The sequence below is a fragment of the Daucus carota genome, chromosome 6, assembly GCF_001625215.2.
Source record: "Daucus carota subsp. sativus chromosome 6, DH1 v3.0, whole genome shotgun sequence".
Classification (NCBI taxonomy): domain Eukaryota; kingdom Viridiplantae; phylum Streptophyta; class Magnoliopsida; order Apiales; family Apiaceae; genus Daucus; species Daucus carota.
In genome coordinates this window covers 12,460,996-12,475,768 of record NC_030386.2, presented here as the reverse complement: position 1 = coordinate 12,475,768, position 14,773 = coordinate 12,460,996, and positions in this window count along the sequence as shown.

The window sequence follows — 14,773 nt, the reverse complement described above, 5'->3', positions numbered from 1 at the left end:
CATCATTTAATGAAACGAGTAAAATATCTTATTGAGAGAAAATTGAGTACTTTACGCTTCTCTTCACAATGATTAAAATATATGATGTCTTCCTTATATGTGTGTGTGGAGGGAGATAGAGTGAAATTCCGGCGAAAACTGAGTTATCAAGAAAACCAGGTAACCATATTAGATACTATTAATTATTTATGCAATATATAACCATTTCCAAAATTGAAATCAATCAAATATATTTCTTAATCTAACATACACAGTGGCAAAATCACAAATATCTATTATTGACTAATTAAAAATTCCTATTTTTCGAATCTGTTAGAATTCAATCGAAGAACAAAATAAATTGAAATCATTATATATATCTTCGTCTAAGAAGAATCTTTATAATTGTTAGAACAAAACAGTCACGAGGTCGTTAAAGCACCGAGAAATATATATCGATTTCATCGATTGAAACAAGGTTTATACTGCTCAACTCATTATCGTAATTATTCATCAATTTTTTAAAATTTAATTTGTTAACACATTCATATAACCTCCAAAATCAAATATTCTTTTCAGAGATTCAATAGAGGAGAGCACCAGCCGTTTGTTGGTTCGAGTGAAACCTATTTATCTCTGCAAAGAGAGTCCTGGACAATCTTTCAGTTGCACAAATGCAGTGGTTTGTGGAAACTGGATTCTCTCTCTCTCTCTCTCTCCATAGAACTTATATATATATATATATATATATATATATATATATATATATATATATATGTTAGGTCCTATAAATTCACTATATAATCTGATATAGTGATCACAATCTGTAACACAGTAAGACAATATAAGAGATTGAAAGTAATAAACTCTTATATTCACAAAGCTTTAATGGTTACAAAAACTCTCTCAGTGATTTATAATGTATCACTAAGAGCTGCTAGGGTTCTTAACAATGTACTCGATAACTCAACTCATCTAGAGTAACCCTAATCTGTGTTTATATAGACACAGTTACAAAATCAATCTATGATTTGATATCCTATAAATCTGCTATGAATTCTATCAATCAAAGATTGCTCCAATTTTCTGTTTAGTTTCCATAGCCAGTAAATCACTCCTCCGCTTCTATCCTTCCTTGAAGTATATCCGCTTCTGAGCTCTTTCCACGTGTAAACTCTGATGAATCTTGACTATGTAAACTCTGGTCAGACTTTATTAAACTCTGTCAGACTTTATCAAACTCTGTCAGACTTTACTAAACTCTGATCAGCTTCCAGATTAAACTCTGATGATCCCTGTTCTAAAACAAACTTTAAGAACATTAGTAATCATCAATTATATCTAACAATCTCCCCCAACTTGTGCATAAATAAGTTATGTGCAAGTTAACAGATAATTGATGATGTCAAAACATTTAAGTCAAAAGCAACAGAGTTTAACTATATAACAGAAAACTTTTAAAACTTACAGATACTTTACTCCTTAGCTGCATAGACACCATTTGCTGTCTGTAGATACCCTCTGAGGAGTTCTCTTTCAGCTTCTTCAAGCACTGTAATCATTTGTCTCTTGATCTCTCTCAGCTCTGGATCTGAAACTCCAGTTTGATAAATTGCAGCTCTGAGATCATAAATCTTGTTCTTCTTCAAGTCCCTATCCAGCCTGATATTGTAAGCTTTATCAGACTCTTCATTAAATGCAAGAGTTCTGATTCCACCTATTGTTTCAATTTTTGCTGAATTTTTCTTCATCTCCACCAGCTGTCCTTTATGATTGAGGTATTTAGGAATAAAAGGTCCAGCATTTTTATTTCCTGTAATCCCCATCTTTCTTCTGATTTGATCCTTAAGCAGGTTGGAGATGTGTTGGCATGACTTGTTCTTTACTTGAAATATGTGTGATACATATCTCAATTCCTCCCAGTGTTTAGCATAGAGATCTGCTTCAAGTACTCTAAACACTGTTCCATCAGACATGAAGTAGATAAGAATATTATCTCCTCTGTCATTCTTCACCAACTGGACTGAATCTAATTTGTCCATTTTATGTTGCAATACTCCAGTCTTGGGAGCACAGAGAGATGAGGGGTCATCTGGTCTTGATCCTATACTCTGATCAAATTTTTCATATTTGGATCCCAGCCCTCCTTTATCTCTTCCTGCCTTACGATGAGAGATTGGTTGAATTGAGCCCTTTTCAAAGCTTATCTCAGTCATCAGAGTAGGCTTTGCAAATCCAGCCAGTGGAGTAGTTGTTGGTTTGAACACAGCTTGAGCCTTGTCAGAGGTTGTGTCCTTCTTTGCATCCTTATTAACATGAGCTATGTCAGAGGTTAATCTTTCTTTTTGAGGTTCTGCAACATGAGCTTTGTCAGAGATTGCAGCTTCCAATTTCTTTTCCTTTACAACTTGATCCTTGTCAGAGGTTGTAGACTTCTTCTTTTCCCAGCCTTTTTCCAGACGTTCATCTACTTTGCTCTTGCCCTTGGAAGTATATTCATCTTCAGAGTATACCTTTTTGACTGGTAAACTCTGATCAGCAACAGTAGGTTCCTTAATCAATATCCCTTTCTCTTTTGGCTTGGTAGTTGACTTTGCAGGCTTTTGGATCTTTCCAGAGTTTATAGCTTCAACATGTTCCTTTTTCAGCTCAGCTTCCTCTGCAGCAATCAACTCCAAATCCAAATTTGCTTCTGGATTTTCTTGTTCAAAAATCAATCTAGCAAGCTCTTCATCAGTCATGGGTTTATCTGATCCAGCCACTGGTCTGTGCTTGGATCCAGATGTAACATTATGTGCTAGAGCAGACTTTGTGCTTTGCTTAGATTGTTTTTGACTGTCAGAGTTTGAAACTCTTCCACCAGTCCCTGCTTGAAATCTCTTGTGCTTGGTGAAATCATCAGCATCATCAGCATCATCATCATCCTTCTTCTTCCTCTTCAGAGTTTGAGTAGTAGACTTGCATTTGACTTGAGCTACTCTCTCCCCCTTTTTGACATCATCCTCATCAGGAATCAGTATGGATGTGATCAGAGAAAGTGAAGATTGGATGGCTTCAAGCTGTTTGGACATCTTCTCCTGAGTTGATTCAATGATAGTCATCCTCTTGTCCAGAGATTCATTGGCAGTCACCAGCTTCTGTACATTCTCTTTCAGAGGAAGCATGGTCCTTTTCTTTTCCAGATCATTTGTCTCCTTGACTTTTGCCACCTCTGTTCTTAGACTATCTATTGATTTAGATGTCTGAGTATGAGCAGGATGAAATGTCTTCAGATAGAGAATTGTGCCTTTGAGGCTTGACATAACATCAGAGTTTGAAATTTTATTCTCTGCCATAGATAAGAATTCTTCAGCTTTAGTTGGCTCCAGAGAATGCTGATGGCTAAGCCAGAGTTTATCCCATACTTCATTTGGAGGATCAACCTGAAGATCCCTGGGAAGTGGCTCAGAGTCTGTATTCAGAGTTTGTAGCCTTGCATTGTACTGGCTAGTAGACTCCCACTTTTGTTGTGTCAGAGGGACTCCATCATCTTCATCCTTGTCAGTATCTGAACTGTCATCATCATCAGTATCAGCATCAGAGTTTGCTTTGTCAGTTTCAGGAATAGGATCAGCAACTTTTTCCACAGTATCTTGAGCAGATTGTACTTGAGCTTCAGACTGTGATTTGATAGACTCTTCACCAGTCTGAGCAAGAGACTGTAGAGCTTCCATAGCTACCCTGTCAGATTCATCAACTACATCAGACCTGTAGTTGTCTGGAGCTGTATCATGAACTATGGCACCCTCTGGAATTTTCATTGGAGAAGTAGGAATTGGATTGGAGGGTCCATGATCAGATACTGGAGTATGAAGATCAGACATATCTGCTCCAGCTTCAGCTGTGGTTGGCTCCTTGCAAATAATTTCTTCATCTACTTCAGATGAAGTTGAAGATGCTGTAGGAGATGTCAGAGGAACAGCTTTGATAGGAAGCACCATCAGAGCTTGAGAACTTTCAGCTACTGGAGTTGATGGTGTTTGTTCTTCCTCAACTGTGAAATCTGTGATTTCAGTAACTGGGACTTTTGCTCTTGCAGGCTTTTGAGCCCTCTTCTTGAATCTGGCTGGTTTCTGAGGACTGGCTTGAACAGGTTCAGGTTCAGAGTTTACAGCATGTGCAGGTTCAAGATCATCGTAGTCATAAGCTGCAACCAGTCTTCTTCTTTTCTGCTTTTGAAGAGTTGCAGCTGCAGTGTTTTCTGGGATCTCAGAGTTTGGAGCTTCAGAGTTTAAGTGAGCCTCAGAGTTTACTGGCTCATCAGTGTTTGTCGGCACTTCAGAGTTTGATTTCAGAACATGTGTAGCAACAGAGGTTCTTGTCCTTTTGGCAGTATAGGGGGCTGCATCAGACTTTGCAGCCCTTTTGGACTTAGATGCAGAAGTTCTGGGTTGTTTGGGGATTGTAGGAGAGACTGGAGGTTGAGGTTGTTGTGGTTGTGGTTGTGGGTGTACTGGGGGCATATCCATCCTAGCTCTAACTTGAGCTGGAATTAAAAGAGGTCTTTGCATTGGATACTTCTCATCCTTGGAGATGAGGTCCTTAAACACTCTTTTATGAAGCCTGAATGGCTTGATCTCATCATCAACATCAAAATCTACCTCACCAACAGTAGCATTAAACAATAATTGACAGAATCTTGAGAAATATATGACGTTTATATTCTCATGCATTCTTTCACCAATATTTCTAAGAACTAATCTACCAAAATCAAAATTAGTAGAGTAGATCAGAGAATACCCAATCTGCAGCATGTCCATTGGAATGGCATCCCAGTTTGTAGACTTCTTTTGAAATGCCCTGGTGATGCAGTCGAAAAAGAAACTCCATTCTCTTCTAAGCCCTGGGCGCTTTAGTTGTCCCAATTTGTCAAGCGATTCACTGTAGCCCAAATCAGTCATCATTGTTCTCAGATTTGCATCCCCATTTGTGATATAAGCAGTGTCGAGTTCTGGCAGATTGAAAGCAGTTCTGACTGTGGCTGGAGTAACAAAATACTCCTCCCCTTCATATGAAAACACAATCGATGGTGATCCATCTTCACCACCATTGTCATACTTACCCGTCCTCCAGAAGTTTATGATCTGGCTTCCTGAGAGTCTGGCAGGAGCTGTGAGAGCGGTAGCAATGGCACTTTGTGCCAGAAATTGCTGCATAGGATGATAATCCCTTGGAGCGTCAGCAGTGTTTAGGATAGCAGCATGGTTATTGGTGACAAATTCCACACCTGCAAAGATGAATGCTGTAGTGGCCATTATAACAGAGTTTGTGAGTAGAGAAAAGTGTTTGAGAAAATGTGTGTGAGAAGATTTGAATTTCAGAGAGAAGAGAGTAAGAGTTTGTTTAGAGAGTGTGTGTGGAGATTAGGTGTAAAAGTGAAGAAAAGAGAAACAATAAAATCTGATGATAAACTCTTCAGATTTTGTGTAGCTGTACACGCTTGGACTCTTTGTTCACTTGGACACCTGTCAGATTTTAACTGGTAGTTGAATGTTAGTGGGATAGAGAAACGAGAGTAATAATCATGAGCGCAGTAAAACATGTGCAGTAATAAATGCTGATTACACGTTCTCCTATTAAAATGTTTTTCATGTAAGCCCACTAACAATACATCCGTTTGAAATACTCCCTTCATATTCTCTGAATATTTTGTACTCCTGAAATGTACAAGATTTAAAAATCAAGATTAAATCTCTCGAATTTTAAACTCTGAGATTTACATCAAAGAAAATAAATTTCTAAGTACCTCAGAATAAAGACATGATTTTTAGAAAATTCATCAGAAAATCAGAGTTTGTCACAAAATCCATAGCTCAATAATGTGCTTGTGACAGTATGTGTGTGATTTAACATATTAAATCAGAGACTAGGGAATTTCACAATTTCGTAATTATAAGGTAGACAAGAATAATTTATTTAAACTCTCAAGACATAGACAAAAGATATACTCTGCTGGAGAAGTATATAAAATAACCCAACCCCCCCCCCCCCTTTTTTTTTTTATCAAGGACGCTTTTCAGTGTAAATGAATCACGACCTTTAAATATTCTTTTTGCAACAGTATTTCTCCAGTAATCAGAGATTGTGACTGGTCACCATAGATTACAAAATCTTGGCAATTACTTAATACCAGTAAGTGTTTGGGTCTTTCCAGTCACTGTCATATAGACATCTAAGATCTCAAAGGAGTACCATGCTTATTTGCAGGGGTGTATATATCATCAGAGTTTATAATCACTGTCTAATTTACTGAGAGAAAATGCAAATTAGTCAGTCTCACTTATAATTAAGATATGTGAAGTAATAGAGTCTCAATGATATCAATATGCATATAGTGTTAAGTAGTAGCACAAAATTGAGATCAAGATTAAAGAACTGAACTGAGATTCATGATTACTAATTCATATCATGCTTCATAGTATCTTCACAGGTTTGTTTTCTCAGAGAAATAAAAATGAAATCATTAATCAAGATTCAGAGTTTACAAAATCAGAGAATGACGATCAGAGAATATCATCAGAGTATAGCACACAGAGTATATCATCAGAGAATGTCATCAGATTTTAACAATCAGAGTATAGCATGGCAAATTTGTGAGCAATACATATGGTAATTTGAAAGATCTGACCAGTATGTTTACTCAGTTCCTGATATCATTCCTAGCTCATTCACCAGTCTAGTGAAGGTTGCTTCACTTAGTGGTTTGGTGAATATGTCTGCTAGCTGCTGTTCTGTGGGAACAAAGTGAAGTTCAATGGTTCCTTCCTCCACATGCTCCCTTATAAAATGATATCTTATACTGATGTGCTTTGTCAGAGAATGTTGAACTGGATTTCCTGTCATAGCAATAGCACTTTGGTTATCACAATAAATAGGAATTTTAGAAAAGGATAACCCATAGTCCAACAGTTGATTCTTCATCCAAAGAATCTGAGCACAGCAGCTGCCTGCAGCTATATACTCTGACTCTGCTGTTGATGTTGAAATAGACTTCTGCTTCTTGCTGTACCAAGAAACTAGTCTTCCACCTAGAAATTGACAACTCCCACTTGTGCTTTTTCTGTCAATTTTGCAACCTGCAAAATCTGCATCAGAGTATCCAATTAGACTAAAATCTGATTCTCTAGGATACCATAATCCCAATGATGTGGTTCCCTTGAGATATCTGAATATCCTCTTTACTGCAATCAGATGAGGCTCTCTTGGATCTGCCTGAAATCTTGCACATAGACATGTGGCATACATGATGTCTGGTCTACTTGCAGTCAGATAAAGCAAAGATCCAATCATTCCTCTATAGTTTGTGATATCCACTGATGCACCAGTGTCTTTGTCTAGTTTGGTTGCTGTTGCCATAGGAGTAGTTGCAGCTGAACTGTCTTGCATACCAAATTTCTTCAAAAGATTTCTGGTATACTTTGCTTGATTTATAAAAATCCCATCTTCAGTCTGTTTAACTTGTAAACCCAGAAAATAACTGAGTTCCCCCATCATGCTCATTTGGTACCTAGACTGCATGAGCTTGGCAAATCTTTGACAGAGTTTAGCATTAGTGGAGCCAAAAATAATGTCATCAACATAGATTTGAACTAAAAGCAGATCATTACCATGATTCAAATAAAACAAGGTTTTATCTATGGTACCTCTAGTAAATCCATTCTCAAGAAAAAATTGAGCCAGAGTTTCATACCATGCCCTTGGAGCCTGCTTTAGTCCATAAAGTGCCTTGTCCAATCTATAGACATAGTCTGGATGCTTTGGATCCACAAAGCCTGGAGGTTGTTCAACATATACCTCTTCATCCAGTTTCCCATTTAGAAAAGCACTTTTGACATCCATCTGAAATACCTTGAATTTCTTGTGAGCAGCATAGGCCAGAAAGATTCTGATTGCCTCCAATCTTGCAACTGGAGCAAATGTCTCATCATAATCAATACCTTCCTGTTGTGAATACCCTTTTGCCACAAGCCTTGCTTTATTTCTTGTAATGACACCCTCACTGTCAGTTTTGTTTCTGAATACCCATTTTGTACCAACTATAGATCTGTCTTTAGGTCTTGGTACTAGGGTCCATACTTTGTTTCTCTCAAACTCATTCAGCTCTTCTTGCATTGCTTGTATCCAGTCAGCATCTTGAAGAGCTTCCTCCACCTTTTTAGGTTCTGTTTGTGACAGAAAGCAATGATGTAAACACTCATTTGCTGTAGCTGTCCTTGTTTGCACACCTGCTTCTGGATTGCCAATTATTAAATCAGGTGTGTGAGATTTTGTCCACTTCCTAGCATGTGGAAGTTGACCATTTTCATCATTGGATCCTCCCCCTTGATCCATGCTCTCCTGATTCTGTTGATTATTCTCTGTAGCTCCCCCTAAGTTTGTGCTATCAGAGTTTGAATCAGTATTCTCTGATGAGTTTGAGTCAGCATTCTCTGATGAGTCTTGGATAGAGTCTGAAACATTCTGATGCTCCCCCTCAGCAAGTGCTTCATCATCATGAACTTGTAAATTTTCATCAGAGTTTGCTGTATCTTGTTCACAGTCAGATTTGACTGTTCATCAGAGTTTATCGAATCAGAGAATATTTCTTCATTTTCAAAATGCAGTTTTTCATGATCATCCATATCTGTTAAGCCCATGATTTTCTTGTCATCAAATGACACATGTATGGATTCCATGATCACCTTGGTTCTTAGATTGTAGACTCTGAAGGCCTTTGTTATCAGAGGATAACCTACAAAGATGCCTTCATCAGCTTTTAAATCAAACTTGGTAAGCTGTTCTGGATGAGTCTTCAAGACAAAGCATTTGCACCCAAATATATGAAAATACTTCAGATTTGGCTTCTTTTTCTTCACCATCTCATATGGGGTCTTGCCATGCTTATTAATCAAGGTTGCATTTTGAGTGAAACAAGCTGTTTGAACAGCTTCTGCCCAGAAATAAGTAGGCAATTTAGCCTCATCAAGCATAGTTCTGGCAGCTTCTATAAGGGTCCTGTTTTTCCTTTCAACTACACCATTTTGCTGTGGTGTACCAGGTGCAGAGAATTGTTGCACTACACCTCTTTCTTTGCAGAACTCTTCCATTGTTGAATTTCTGAACTCAGTTCCATTATCACTTCTAATGATCTTCACTTTGTCTTCAGATCCATGGTCCAGTTGTGTCACATGATCCATCAGATGCAAGGCTGTTTCATCTTTAGAGTGAAGAAAATATACCCAAGTGTATCTGGTATACTCATCAACAATGACAAGAGCATATTTCTTCCTTGCAATGGATGGTACATTAACTGGTCCAAATAGATCAACATGTAGAAGATGATATGGTTTCTTTATTGAGAATTCAGTCTTACTCTTGAAGGATGTCTTTCTCTGCTTGGCCTTTTGACATGAATCACATAGTCCATCAGATGTGAGTAGTGATTCAGGGAGTCCTCTCACAAGCTTTTTCTTTATAAGCTCATTTATAGAGTTGAAATTCAGATGTGAGAGCTTCTTATGCCACTTCCAGCTTTCTTCTGCAGAGATCCTTGTAGACAAGCAGATTGCTTTTCCTTCAGAGTTTGTAGGCAAGTGGATTTCATAAATATTCCCATGTCTGTGAGCAATCACTGCCACTTTGCCTGTTGACTTGCTTACTATCTCACTGTGTTCTTCATAGAAATCAACATGATATCCTCTGTCACAGATTTGACTGACAGAGAGTAAATTGTGTTTTAGCCCTTGAACAAGAGCTACATTTGATATGATGACATTTCCAAGATTGATGTTGCCATATCCCAGAGTCCTTCCTATGTTGCCATCTCCATAAGAAACACTTGGGCCAGCCTTTTCCACAAACTCTGACAGCAGGGCCTTATTTCCAGTCATGTGTCCTGAACAGCCACTGTCCAAGACTAGAATATTCTTCCTGTTGCCCTGCAATCACAAAGACCACTAATTGTTAGTTTTAAGGACCCAGACTTGCTTGGATCCCTTGGCCTTATTAAGTTTGTTAGCTTTTGCAGCGGTATTATTATCAGAGTTTGAGCTAACAGACTTTGCAACAGAGTTTGTACTAGAAACAGATTTTGTACTTGCAGAGCTTTTATTAAACTTCTTCAAAGAAGGTTTCAATTGATAATAATCATAATACAAACTATGATATTCTTTGCAAGTATAAATAGAATGCCATAAACTACCACAATGAAAACATGGATCTTGTGGTTTATATCTAATACTACTTTTTCTAACTCCAGACTTTGTAGGTAAAGAGTTAATGTCCTTGTTCTTCCTGCAAAAATTAGCAAGATGATTAGTATTACCACAGTTATGGCATGTCTTCCTAGGTGCATTTGGAACAGGCATGTAGTTATTACTCTTGTCTATTCCAATCTTGCCATTTCTGTTTTTCCTAGGCTCCTTGTTTTTGTCATCAGACTTTACTTCTTTAAGCTTGTGTTTAAGCTGTTTCTGGGTCATCAGTCCTATGTTAACCTGTTTGGGCTTATCAGATTTTAAATTTTTGTTAATCTCTGATTTTGGTCTACTCTGTTTAGACTTAGAGGATTCAACAACAAATTTGACAGGTTTAACCTTAGGTTTTTGAGTTTTAACAAACTCTGTTTTTGATGACTCAGCTTCAGAGTTATCAGTGTAACCTAGTCCTTTCTTCCAGTTTCCACTACCTAAGATATCTTGAGTAGTTTTGCCTGAATTAGTCCATGTCTTTATGATCTCCCTTTCCTTAGCAAGTTCTGATTGAAGAGATGCATACCTCTTTAATAATTCATCTTTGACAATGACAGCATCATCTCTTTCTTTCTGAACTTCCAACATCTGAACTAATTCTTTTTCTAGAAAATCATTCCTTTTCTTTACACTCAGAGTTTCAGATTTTAATCTTTCATTTTCTAAAGTCTGATCTCTAAAGCTGATATGCAAAGTTTTAAGAAACAATCTTAACTCAGTTATATCTTCAGTATCAAAGGCAAGAGTAGAATGAGGTACCTTAGCAGGAGATTCAGAGTTGTTGTCAGTGTTTGCCATCAGAGCATAATTGACTTCTTCTTCTGAATCAGATGTATCTGTCCAGTTTCCTTTCTTGGTGATAAAGGCTTTTTCTTTTTCCTTCTTGGCTTTCTTGCATTCAGATGCAAAGTGTCCCTTTTCACCACAGTTGAAACAGGTATACTTGTCAGCTTTTCCAGCTTTTCCTTCTTTGCCCTCATTCTTCTTAAAGTTCTTCTTGTCATAAACTCTGTCAGAGTTTCTGTCTTTCCTTGAAAAACTTTTGCCTTTGTTGAACTTTTTGTAGGCCAACTTCTTGAAGCTTTTCACCATCAATGCTGCTAACTGCATCATCTCATCATCACTTTCTTCAGAGTCTGAGGGAACATCAGAGTTTGAGTCATCAGAGTTTGATGACTCAATGTCAGACTTTGTGACATGAGCTTTTCCTTTGCTCTTAGCAGCTTCCTCTTGAACTTTCAGAGCAACAGACTTTGATTTTCCTCCATGACGTTTGCTCCTTTGCTCCATTTCAAGTTCATGAGTCTTCAGTCTTCCATAAACATCATCAAGAGACATTTCTCCAAGATCAAGATTGTCTCTTATTGTGGTGACTTTCAAATCCCATTTTTCAGGAAGAGCCAGAAGGAATTTGAGATTTGAGTCTTCAAGATCATATTCCTTGTTTACCAGAGATAAGTCATTCAACAGTTTGACAAATCTGTCATACAGATCTGTCAAGGACTCACCAGATTTTGAGTCAAAGTGCTCATACTCCTGTGTAAGGATTGTTTTTCTGTTTTTCTTTATGGCCTGACTTCCCTGACATCTGGTTTCTAGAGCATCCCAGATTTGTTTAGCAGTTTTGCACCCAATCACCCTATTGGACATTGCATTATCAAGGGCACTGTGCAGAAGGTGTTTCACCTTAGAGTCTTTACCAATTGACAAGATGTCCTCAGGGGTGTAATCTTTCTTTTCTTTTGGAACCATCTTCTGAGGTTCATCTGCAATCCCAACAGAGAGCTTGGTGGGCATATGTGGTCCATCAAAGATCCTGTCAAGGTATTCTGGATCAACAGAGTCTAAGAATATTATCATTCTTTCTTTCCAGACTGGATATTCAGATGCCTTAAGGATTGGAACTCTAAAGGATGAAGCTTGTGATTTTTCAGACATGATTGTGTTTAAGATCTCACTGTAGTAATCTTAACAGAGCTGGCTCTGATACCACTTGTTAGGTCCTATAAATTCACTATATAATCTGATATAGTGATCACAATCTGTAACACAGTAAGACAATATAAGAGATTGAAAGTAATAAACTCTTATATTCACAAAGCTTTAATGGTTACAAAAACTCTCTCAGTGATTTATAATGTATCACTAAGAGCTGCTAGGGTTCTTAACAATGTACTCGATAACTCAACTCATCTAGAGTAACCCTAATCTGTGTTTATATAGACACAGTTACAAAATCAATCTATGATTTGATATCCTATAAATCTGCTATGAATTCTATCAATCAAAGATTGCTCCAATTTTCTGTTTAGTTTCCATAGCCAGTAAATCACTCCTCCGCTTCTATCCTTCCTTGAAGTATATCCGCTTCTGAGCTCTTTCCACGTGTAAACTCTGATGAATCTTGACTATGTAAACTCTGGTCAGACTTTATTAAACTCTGTCAGACTTTATCAAACTCTGTCAGACTTTACTAAACTCTGATCAGCTTCCAGATTAAACTCTGATGATCCCTGTTCTAAAACAAACTTTAAGAACATTAGTAATCATCAATTATATCTAACAATATATATATATATATATATATATATATATATATATATATATATAGTTTTACTCCAATAGAAACCTCTTTAGTCTAGGAACTAAAAACCAAACTGAAATATCACTAAATCCTAAAACAGATACCACTAAATTCTTAAACAACCCCATCTCCATCTCCATCTTCACCAACCCCACCTCCATCTTCACCAACCCCACCTCCACATCCGCCACTGCCACCACCTCCGTCTCACCTCCTCCATAACCACCACCACCTTTATGCCGCCCGCCCCCTCCATCTCCACCTCCATTATTTCTCTAACAACACAATCTCCACCTCCATCTTCACCAACCCCATCTTGGTCGATGCTTCAACCTTCTTCAGCCCCGTTCATACTTCTTTCTCCACCTCGGCTCAACTTCAAAACACGGCGGAGCCGCCACTATTCCGGCAATGCTCCAACCCCTACTTCAAGCCACCCACACCTTCGCTACAATCATCCTTCCTCCATCTCCACCTTCACCTCCACCATCTCCACCACCGTCACCACCATCTGAATCGAAAACGTGAACAGATCTGAAGATTTGAGCAGTTTTTGAAACATATATGGAGATTCTGGGCTGTTCTGCAAGTTTTCACTAATTCTTGCAACACAGATCACTAAATTCTAAAGAGAATATCACTAAATTGTACTGCGAATATCACTAACTTGTATTGCTTTCTAGTTTTTATTTTAAATGTGGTTTCTATTTGATCATGAGCCTATATATATACATAGGCAATTTTTAAAATACAAACCACTAAAATAAAAATCAAGAGAAACTAAACTTAATTGACATCACCCCCTCCCTATATATCATCACTCACCCCCTATATGTCATCACCCACCTAGGGCCCACCCTCGGCCCCACCCAATCTACCCGGGGCCCGTTAGGGCCTTACTAGGACTCTAGACAGGCTCCAGACAACTTTAAGAGCCAAAACTTGGCCCCACTTTGCCCCGCCCCGACTCTACTAGGCCTCACTCAGACCCCTTCTAGGCCCATCTTGGGGTGTATTCCCAAAACCCTTACCATTCTACTTAATCGCGTTGGTTTATATTAAGTTTGTATCTTAGTAGTTTGTATTGGAGTAGGATCCTATATATATACACATGTATTTATATTCAGAGGTTTTCAGATTTCGGATTCTGATCAGGTTCGGATAAGATTTTAAATTTCCAATCGGCATATCTAATATCCAAATCTAAAAAATCGGGTTCCGCATCTAAGATCCGGGATTATTTGAGATCATGCGTGAGAGGGTGAATTTTGGGGCCGTTTGGGTGAGCTTAAAATAAGTGCTTCTTGCTTAAAATAAATAAGTGGAGTAGAAGTTAGAAGCAAGATAAGACTTATAAGTGATTAAAGTGTTTGAGAAATAAGTAAAAGCCCTGAAACAAAAGCTAGCATTCCTAGCTTTTTATAAGTGCTTCTTGACTTATTAAACAAACGGTACGAATAAGTGCTCATAACTTATAATCCAGAAGCTGGACTTATAAATCCTAAACAAAGACTCAATTTAATTGTTGACTTCTACATCTATGACCCTAGATTAAATTTGTAATTTTTAGTCTAATTTGATTTGTACCTGAATAATATATATTAAATATATACAACATGTATGAACTATTTTAATAAAAAAAAATAAAAAATACACAAGTTGTATTTTTTTCAGAACCACGGTGCAACAATCTCAATTATAACTGTTACAACATGAAAAACAACCGTCTTTAATCAACACTAAAACCACATATGCATTTTTGACAGATAATATAAACATTTTTGTAAATCTCTATTTAATAAATATAAATTTGTAAAAATATTCATGATTTCAGTTTTTTCAAAAATATGATTAAAATTATATATGTAGCTGTCATGAATTTTTCTTTTTCAAAGTTAGAAATATATGTTTATGACATACAGGAAGTGTGTGTAATCAGAAA